This window comes from Amphimedon queenslandica, unplaced genomic scaffold (genome assembly GCF_000090795.2).
Source record: "Amphimedon queenslandica unplaced genomic scaffold, v1.1 AMPQUscaffold_13187, whole genome shotgun sequence".
In the NCBI taxonomy this organism is placed as follows: Eukaryota; Metazoa; Porifera; class Demospongiae; order Haplosclerida; family Niphatidae; genus Amphimedon; species Amphimedon queenslandica.
This window is the reverse complement of record NW_003546577.1, coordinates 72460-81938: the sequence shown is the minus strand read 5'-3', so window position 1 is coordinate 81938 and position 9479 is coordinate 72460. Positions and strand designations below refer to the sequence as shown.

At 37.4% G+C, this 9479-nt stretch overlaps 1 pseudogene; it reads left to right on the top strand.

The window, feature by feature from the left end:
- Positions 1–5175: 5175 nt before the first annotated feature.
- LOC109584631 (uncharacterized protein K02A2.6-like) lies at positions 5176–9001 on the top strand (annotated as a pseudogene).
- Positions 9002–9479: the final 478 nt, after the last annotated feature.

The window sequence follows — 9479 nt, the reverse complement described above, 5'->3', positions numbered from 1 at the left end:
CAGGTCATGTTTGATTCTTTAGAAAGTCTACTGTACCATCCCCAGTAATCAGTCAGTTCGTGATCTTGGCTATTACCTCTCATCTGACATGTCCTGGAAGGAGCCCCACTTTATTATTGTATCTAAGGCCTATAAGATCCTGGGACAGCTAAAGAGATCATTCAGCTGCGGGAGTGTTAGTGTCAAGAAAAAGCTTTATCTATCTTTAGTTCGTTCCATCTTGACTTACAAAGTTCAAGTTTGGCGTCGGACTGGTATCTCAGACTTCTGTGTAATGGAAAGAGTCCAAAGAAGAGCTACTAAAATACATATCAGATTATACCTCTGATTACAAATGTCGCCTGATCTCTCTTAATCTCCTTCCTTTGTCTATGTACTTTGAATATCTGGATATTTCCTTTGCTCTTCACAGCCTTCACGATAACTCTAATCCTAACTACACTGGCTCATTCAATATTCTTCTTTTATCTCCTATAGTCAAGCAAGCTCAGGAACTGGCTATTATCACAAGCTGCATCACAGGCTCACTCCATCCTCTCAAACTTCTGGCTCATACTTCTATAGGCTCCCTAGGCTTTGGAATGGGCTGCCATCATTCAATTTAAGTTTCTCTCCTATTACAAACTCTATGAAAGTGAACAAGTTTTTATGTAATCATTTTCTCAACACTTATAATGTTGACCACCCATGCACCTATCACTTATTATGTCCATGTAATAAATGTTGCCACTTCCCCAAAACTCCTACTTTTTCCTAATTTTAATATGTTCCGTTTTAAATTTAATTTTTAATGCAGTGTAATTTAATTTAATTTTAGGCTCTCTGACTCAGTCATTGAGTCATTCAGGAACCTTATTACAAACTTTTGCTTTTTATTTGTTAACTTTGCCTTTGTCTTTGTAAAATTGTTATTATTATTATTTACATAAAATAGAATAATAACATAATTAACTGCATGTACAGTACAGTGTATGCATGTACATTGTAAGAATTTTATCAGTTTACCTCAACCAATTGGCTTCAAGTTCACAACTTGAACAGCCAAGTCATATCGGGCACGATTGCTCGTTCTTTTACTAATATTATTTTCCCCTTGAATCTTCCCCTCTCATCTGAATTAAACTTAATGTCGGAATCACAAGCCCCAGCTTCACTCACTGTTCATTGGGTGCCTCAGACGTGCCTGGTGAAGCAGTGTCAACACTCATGTCACAGTTCTACCTCGAGATTGTAGTGTAGTAATTTTCTGAATAGCTGCTGCTATTGCTTGGGTTAAGGTACCGACGTTTACTGTCACTCTATCTCCTCCAGAAGGAGGGCCACTACTGCTACCAGCAGCCATTCTTCCACAAAGTTCTTCCTTGATCTTGACAAGTGTTTGGGCATAGCATAAAGCACTCAGCTACACCCCTAATTCAGCTTGCACTTTTGGCTCAGTTCATGTAGCTTTAGCTCCATCAATTTTCATTTCTTAACTGCATGTTTTTGAAAAACATTGCTTTGCATCACTCTTACTATTAAAATGATAGGTAATGTTATTTTTAAAAGTTAATCTAATTTATACTAGATTTTTAGTTGTAACTACTTCAGCACTACCTGAAATTCAATATCATTGCAATATAATGTACTTTTTAAAAATCATACTCAAACTGCTATTCTACAGTCTCCAAATTGGTCATTTTGATTTTCAAATTCATTTTTAAGGAAAGCACTGACACATTGGCTCTGTCACAAACATTTAATTTGCCCAACTGAAAGTTTTCTAAAATATTTGGAGCTCAATAATGAAGAATGCTGGAGCTACTGAGCCAATTAAAGTGCATGCCTAACGCCCACTTGGGGTGTGGCTGAGTATTTTGCAGGAACTCAGACTTTAAGATTTCTGTGTCAAAATTTACCAACTTTATCATATACACACCTTGATATAGCTAACAGGTAATGTTTAGGCAGAAACAAAACTTAATTGCAGGTGGAATTCACTTTTTGGCTCAGTATCTTCTTTATATATGACTTCTTAGTACACTGAGTTTTTATAAACTTTTCTACAAATTTCACAAATTATTGATTACATTAAAATTGAAGCTGACCACCAAAATAAAAAAGGATTGAGGTACTGAGCCAAAATGCAACCACTCTGTGGGCGTATATGAGTGTGCTTGGGGCTAGAACACAGGGTTTCTTTATCAAAAATTCACTAATTTTGGTATTAAAAATTGTAATAAGCTAAAGTTAATGGGATGTCAGGTAATTGTGCTGAAAACTTTTTTGCTTAAATATTAAAATAGATGATTGCAGGTTTCTTGATCAATATCTTGAAACGCTGTTCCCAATGCAGAAAGAATTATTTGATTGTAATACTTACAGTTATATTAATAAGGTATGCAGTTGCTTGAAGTGTAATATTAAATAATTTTTTTGCAGATAGTTCCAAAGCAGTGTAATGGTATAGATTTTGGAGTCTTTATGTGCAGAGTATGTTATTGTATGCAACGTTTTGCAATATGTTCGTCTTCAAGTTTTTATAAAAGTGCCCAGCATGTTGCATATACAAAAATAATTATGATTTTCATTATCAAAGCCTGTTACATAAATTTTTGTTCATTTTAGTTTGTACAATCTTACAGTAAATGCATCTGGACCTTGTTTATATATATATAACTATGGCAAAAAGACTTGAAATCTTAGCAGCCGATTTCATGATCCAAATATAGGAAGTGTCAAACTGAAAAGCACATCATTCGAGACACCATGTATGGCCACTAACTGAGAAGAATGCGATTTCAGCTTTCAGAACTGATCTTAGCTAGAACAATGAAACCCAGCAATCCTCGGACTGTCGGACTCCTAGGTCAAGAATAGGTAAAGATTGAGATCAGGAATAGCCATCTGACTTGTCCACTATCACCGTCGTCCTTCCAGATAGGGGAACTGGATCTTGGAATTAACTGTTGACAACTAATTCAGGTTGGGGAGTCAATACTACAAATATCTTTTGTGAATGAACTAGGTCAAAGACCTTCCTCTCTTTCAACAGTATCAACAATGAACAAGCATAAAAGTAGTAGTGAACAAAAATAATGAAATTGTCGTATTTATAGTTTGACAATCCATGATTAATAATTATTAATCATCACTAATGATTGATAATTAATCATTAGAAATCTTGAAAATTCAACACTTCCAACCTTAAATTGAAAACATTACAATTAAGGATCTCTCTTTGTCATAGCATAAAGCTAGTAGTCATGACATATACAAGAAAAAAGGAAAACAATAATGCAATAATAATTATAATATGTGTCCCAAAGTCAATCTCACGTTTCAATCCATCAGTCTAGCAATAATCTGATCTCTAGCCTCTAAAGCAGCATGACAGCTAGATCTACGAGTAGATGTAGGATGAGTAGGAGGGATGGACCCAGCAAATGGTTCTGGTGGAGGGGACATATACACAGACTGTGAATCATAAGAATCTTACTCTTCTCTCGCACCAGTAACATTCCTGTCCCTCTCGCTAGTTGAGGTCTCTTCTCTTCATTCAAATGATGTCACTTCCATGTGGTAGAGTCATTGTATTGGTCACCTCAGAAGTGACGAAATATTAGAGCCTCCTTTAATACGTACCACAGCTCTTCTCATCACATTATCTTTTCCTCGAGGGGTCTTCTCTACTACTCCTAGTCTCCAGAGTCCTCTGTGTGTGTCATCATAAACAATGACCACATCTTCAGTAGTTATACTAGATTCATCAGGACAGATTCTCCGATGACCTTCCCTTAATTCAGTTAAGTATTCTCTTCTCCATCGAGACCAAAAGTGGTTAAGTATTGTCTTCAAGTACTTCATTTGTCAAGACATTGAGTAGGTAGAGTTATACTCCTCCACTTCTTGATTCGTACACAAATAGTCTGGTAGATTGAGTAAACGCCTGCCAAATATTAAGTGGGATGGAGTTATTAGTTTATCTAAATCACTGTAAGACATATGTGAGTGGTCTTGAATTAAGAATTAGCTCCACTTCATTTATTTTAGTTATTCGTTCTTCATAAGTGAGTTTAGCTTTACCAACAAGCATCCTGAGACATTTTGTCACCAACTGAACCATCGTCTCGAAGAACCCTCCTAACCATGGCACTCTCAATATTAAAACTCCATTTGACGTTAACCCCGGACACAAAAAGCTGCACCTCAGGGTGTTCCATGATGGCACATATGGATTTAGATGCTCCCTTGAAAGTAGTTCTGTTGCCTGAGACAATTCTGGATGGAAGTCCTCTCCTCGAGATCAATCTCGTGAGACATTTTAGATAACTCTGGTGTAGTACTGCATTTGCACACATGAATTATTATTGTTATTGTTGTAATTATGATTGTTAGTGTTGTTATTGTTGCTGCTATTGTTATTATTATTATTATTGTTGTTATTGTTGTTAATACTAAGAATTGAGAGACATTATTATTAGTATTGTTATTACTGGTTATTAGTGATTATGTTAGTTATGATTTGTTATGAGTATGAGTAATGAACATGTGTTGTTACTATTTTTAGAATGCTAGACAGTTCTTTGTCCTTTGTTATCTATTCTATTGTTCAGTTCTCTCTCGTGCTCTCTCCCTCATGTATTGATTGTGCAAGATATTCTCTCTCTCTTCTTCCTTCTTTTTTAACTTTTAGCATAATTATAACACTCAATTGTTGCGCCAATACTGCGCGTTAGCAGCTGATAGCATAGTGAAGGGAGTAAACATAACATTGGCAACGAGGACACTAACGTTACTCTGTCATTGCTGGATCTGTTGGACGGCTTGGACCCTTCAATCCTGAGCACGATGACTAGACTCCATACTCTGAGAGTCAAATTCTATTTTGTTGCAAACGGCATTACAGGAGCGGACAAGAAGCAAGGTACCAACTTAAGTCTTATTAGAGCCAAAGTCTTATTGGAGCCGACACTTATGAAACGTTGAGATGTCTGCTTGTCCTGAAGTGTCAAACATAAGTTGTATGAAGAGTTGAAGAAGTTGGAGGATCATTTTGCACTTAAGAGGTCACAAATATATTATCGTTCGGAGTTTTACAGATGTATTCATAAGCCTCAAATGTCAGTTGCTGAGTACATGTCTCGATTAAGGTAACTTGCTAAAGACTGTGGCTTTGGTGGCCAGCTAGATACAATGCTGAGGGATCGACAGATATGCGGTATCAATGATGCAGCTATACGCGACTATTATCAGAGGGTGACGATCTCGCACTCAAGGATGCTTTACAGCATGTCTCTGGACCTAGCGATGAAAGATTCAAAAGGGTTGCATCCTCATGGTTCAAACCCTGTGCACTCTACTAGAGCAGCAGAAGCCTCATAATCATAATGGCCAGCATCACACAGATGGTGGGGTGGTAAGCGTAACTGTTACAGATGTGGACAGTCAAGACATGCTCCTAATAAGTGTCTATACAAGACTGCTACCTGTTTTAATGTAATAAAACTGGACGTATCAGTTCCGTTTGCCGTAGCAACCCAAGACGTTCTACCACTTCACGCCCGAGCGATTACAAGACGACCAATCGTTCTGTACTACACTAGTGATACTACTGCTACTCGCGATGAGTACTCTTTCACAGTCAGAACGGGTCGTATGGATCCTATTATTGTTGATATTCTCATGCATGATGTTTCAGTCAAGATGGAGCAAGACACAGGCTCATCTGTTTCCACTATGTCATTGGATACATTTCGTTCACACTTTCCTTTCAAAGTTTTAGAAGAGTCATCAACACTTTTAAGGACCTATTCAGGTGAGTTGTTAACAGTACAAGGTATTGTACATGTAAATGTTGTTTACAAGAAACAAGCTGTTGCTTTGCCATTATATATTGTATCTGAGCAAGGACCGACTTTGTTTGGTCGTGAGTGGTTATTTGAGATGAAGCTTGATTGGTATGAAGTACATAGTATTAAAGGTCGAGAATCTATAGATTTGTTATTGGATAAATTTGAGAGTCTCTTTACTAAAGAGTTGGGTCAACTTAAAGATTTCAAAGGTCATATATACTTTGATTCTCAGGTTACTCCAAAGTTTTACAAGCCTCGTCCTATTCCGTACACCTATAAGAAAAAAGTATAAGATGAATTACAAAGATTATCAGACATACAAATTATATCCCCAATTCAATTTTCTGAGTGGGCAGCGCCTATTGTGCCTGTAATGAAGAGTGATAAAGTGATTGTGAGAGTTTGTGGGTACTATAGTGTAACTGTTAACAAAGCATCCAAGTTAGAGTCATATCCTATTCCAAAGTTGGACGATCTGTATGTAGCATTATCTGGGGGCACTATCTATACTAAGCTGGACATGTCCCGAGTTTATCAGCAGCTCGAGCTAGACTATGATAGTAAATGTTTCACTGTCATCAATACTCATAAGGCCTTTTCACATATAATTGTATGCCTTTTGGCATATTGTCAGCGCCAGCAATTTTTCAGCGTGTAATGTAGAGTCTATTACAAGATGTCCCGAAAGTAGCTGTTTATATAGATGATATTTTGACACCTGGGAAATCTCACACAGAGCATAGTCAGACTGTAGAGAGAGTATTTTCTCGCCTTCATGATGCTGGTTTGCATTTAAAGAAAAAGAAGTGTAATTTCTGTACTTCTTTTGTTCAATATTTTTGTTTTCCTATTGATAAAGATGGTCTTCAGCCCACAGCTGAGAAGATTAGAGCTATTAAAGAAGCCCCTATGCCTACTAATATTACGCAACTTAAAGCATATTTGGGTCTACTATCGTATTATAATCGTTTTGCCTCATTTGCCTTCTACATTAGCACCACGTTATGAGTTGTTGCATCATAATGTTACTTGGAATTGGTCAGCAGATGTTGAAGCAGCCTTTATTTACTCTAAAGAGTTGTTGACTGATGATAAATGTCTAGTACACTTTGATAGCACATTGCCTCTTCTTGTAGCATGTGATGCACTGCAGTATGGAGTTGGAGCAGTTTTGGCCCACTGTTTCCCAGATGGTACTGAGACGCCAATTTCGTTCGCATCTCGTACACTGAGTGATACTGAGAAGAAGTATAGTCAAGTTGAAAACGAGGGTCTGGCATTTGTCTTTGGGGTTATTAAAATTCATTGTTACTTGTATGGTCATCATTTTTCCTTAATTACTGACCACAAGCCTCTACTGTCTTTACTGGTTCGTCAAAAACCTATTTCAAGTCAATCATCAGCTCGTATTCAACGATGGGCATTGATTCTAGCAGCATATGAATATGATTTACACTTTAAGTCTTCTGCTAATCATGCTAATGCTGATGCATTAAGCTGCCTTCCATTAAGTGAATTGATTAGCAATACTCCCCTACCTCCAGAATTAATTCTTTTAATGGAGAACATAGCTAATAGACCTATTGCTGCTAAAAGTGTTGCTGCTGCTACTAAGTCAGACTCTACTCTATCCCTGGTTCTACAGTATCTGAAGTCAGGATGGCCTGATAGCTGTCCTGATGATTCACTGAAGCCTTACTAGTATAGACAGCTTCAGTTATCTCTGCATGATGGATGCATACTCTGGGCTTCTCGAGTACTTATTGCTGCGAAATTTTGCCAACAGTTGCTACTTGAATTGCATGGTCATTTTGGCATTACTAAATTGAAAGCTAGAGCACGATCGTGTATATGGTGGCCTAATATTGATACTGCTAAAGACGAAATGGTAAAGAGTGGTTCTTTTTGCCAGGAAAATTGTAATTCAATTCCTGAGGCTCCCATTCATTCTTGGCCATGGCCATCCTGCACTTGGTCCCACCTCCATATTGATTTTGCCGGTTCATTGAAGAATAACACTATGCTATTAGTAATTGTGGATGCATTTTCTAAGTGGATTGAAGTATTTCCCCTGTGTACTGTTACTTAATGAGCTACTAGCTCTAAATTAAAAGTGCTCTTTGCACAGTTTGGTTTGCCTGATACTATTGTCTCTGACAATGGCCCGTCACTTGTAAGTCAAGATTTTGAATCATATCTCACTCAATATGGTATTCACCATATTATCTCTTCACCGTACCATCCTGCTTCTAATGGGTTGTCTGAAAGAGATGTTCAGCTAGTCAAGAATGGTCTTAAGAAATTGCTGATGGTACACTGTCTGAGAGACATGCATGTATTCTCCTTAATTACAGGTTTATTCCTCATTGTACCACTGGTGTTTCTCCCTCAGAACTGAAGTTCAGATGTATTATAAGTCTAAGGTGGATTTGGTGAAACCAGATCTTACCATTCGAGTAGAGAATAACCAGTATAAGCAGAAGGAATTCCATGATCAGCAATCTTGTACTAGAAAATTTTTAGTAGGGGAGGGAATAATGTATAGAAATTTTAACGGAGATGAAAAGTGGAAACCAGGGAAAATTATGAAGTACCTCGGTTCACTATCTTTTTTGAAGGTGAATTTGGTGAAACCAGATCTTACCACTCGAGTAGAGAATAACCAGTATAAGCAGAAGGAATTCCATGATCAGCACTCTTGTACTAGAAAATTTTTAGTAGGGGAGGGAATAATGTATAAAAATTTTAACGGAGATCAAAAGTGGAAACCAGGGAAAATTACAAAGTACCTCGGTTCCCAATCTTTCTTGATTCAAGGAGATGATGGAACTATTATTAGGAGACAGATGGATCATATAATTAAGAAGAAAAGGTCTATGGTACCCGAGGGTGATTTTACACAATTCCTGAATACTCATCGAATGACGGAGGAAACTCGTACTACTCGTTCTCTGTATCCAACTGGTTGTCATCGTCCTCCAAACAGGTATGACCCTTTCCTTAAGTTAGGGGGATGTAGTGACTGTATTCGCATACATGAATTATTATTGTTATTGTTGTAATTATTATTGTTAGTGTTATTATTGTTGTTGCTGTTATTGTTATTATTATCGTTGTTGTTATTGTTCTGTAGCTCCAAGAGTGTAGCTCCTTATCTAGAGATCTAGCACTACATATACCATCTGCTCTCAACACATACGTGACTTACGTAGTATGAGTCTCAGAACCTTTTCTAATTACTGGCCCAGATAAAAGCCAACCGAGGCTTGTATTAAATGCTGTGGGTCCTTGAGTCTCCTTTGCTCCTTGTATTAAATGCTGTGGGTCCCTAAGTCTCCTTTGCTACCTCTCCAGTTGCAAAAGTCCAGTACTGATTGAACCTATCAAGATATCTGGCCGTATCTGACTAGAATGCTCATAATCCATAGCTAAGTCTAACTCATTAAACTGAGTGTATGTACTCAAATCTAAAGCTGCATGATTTATTAATAGGCTCACATATGTGTGTAACAGACAAAAGCATAAGTTCAAGGTGACTACCATCCTTTGTCTCTAATCCCACTCTGACTACTGTACAATTAGTTTTACTCTCTTGTCTAGACCCGGAAATGTCAGAATTCTCATTGCTCTAGTACCCAAAAACTT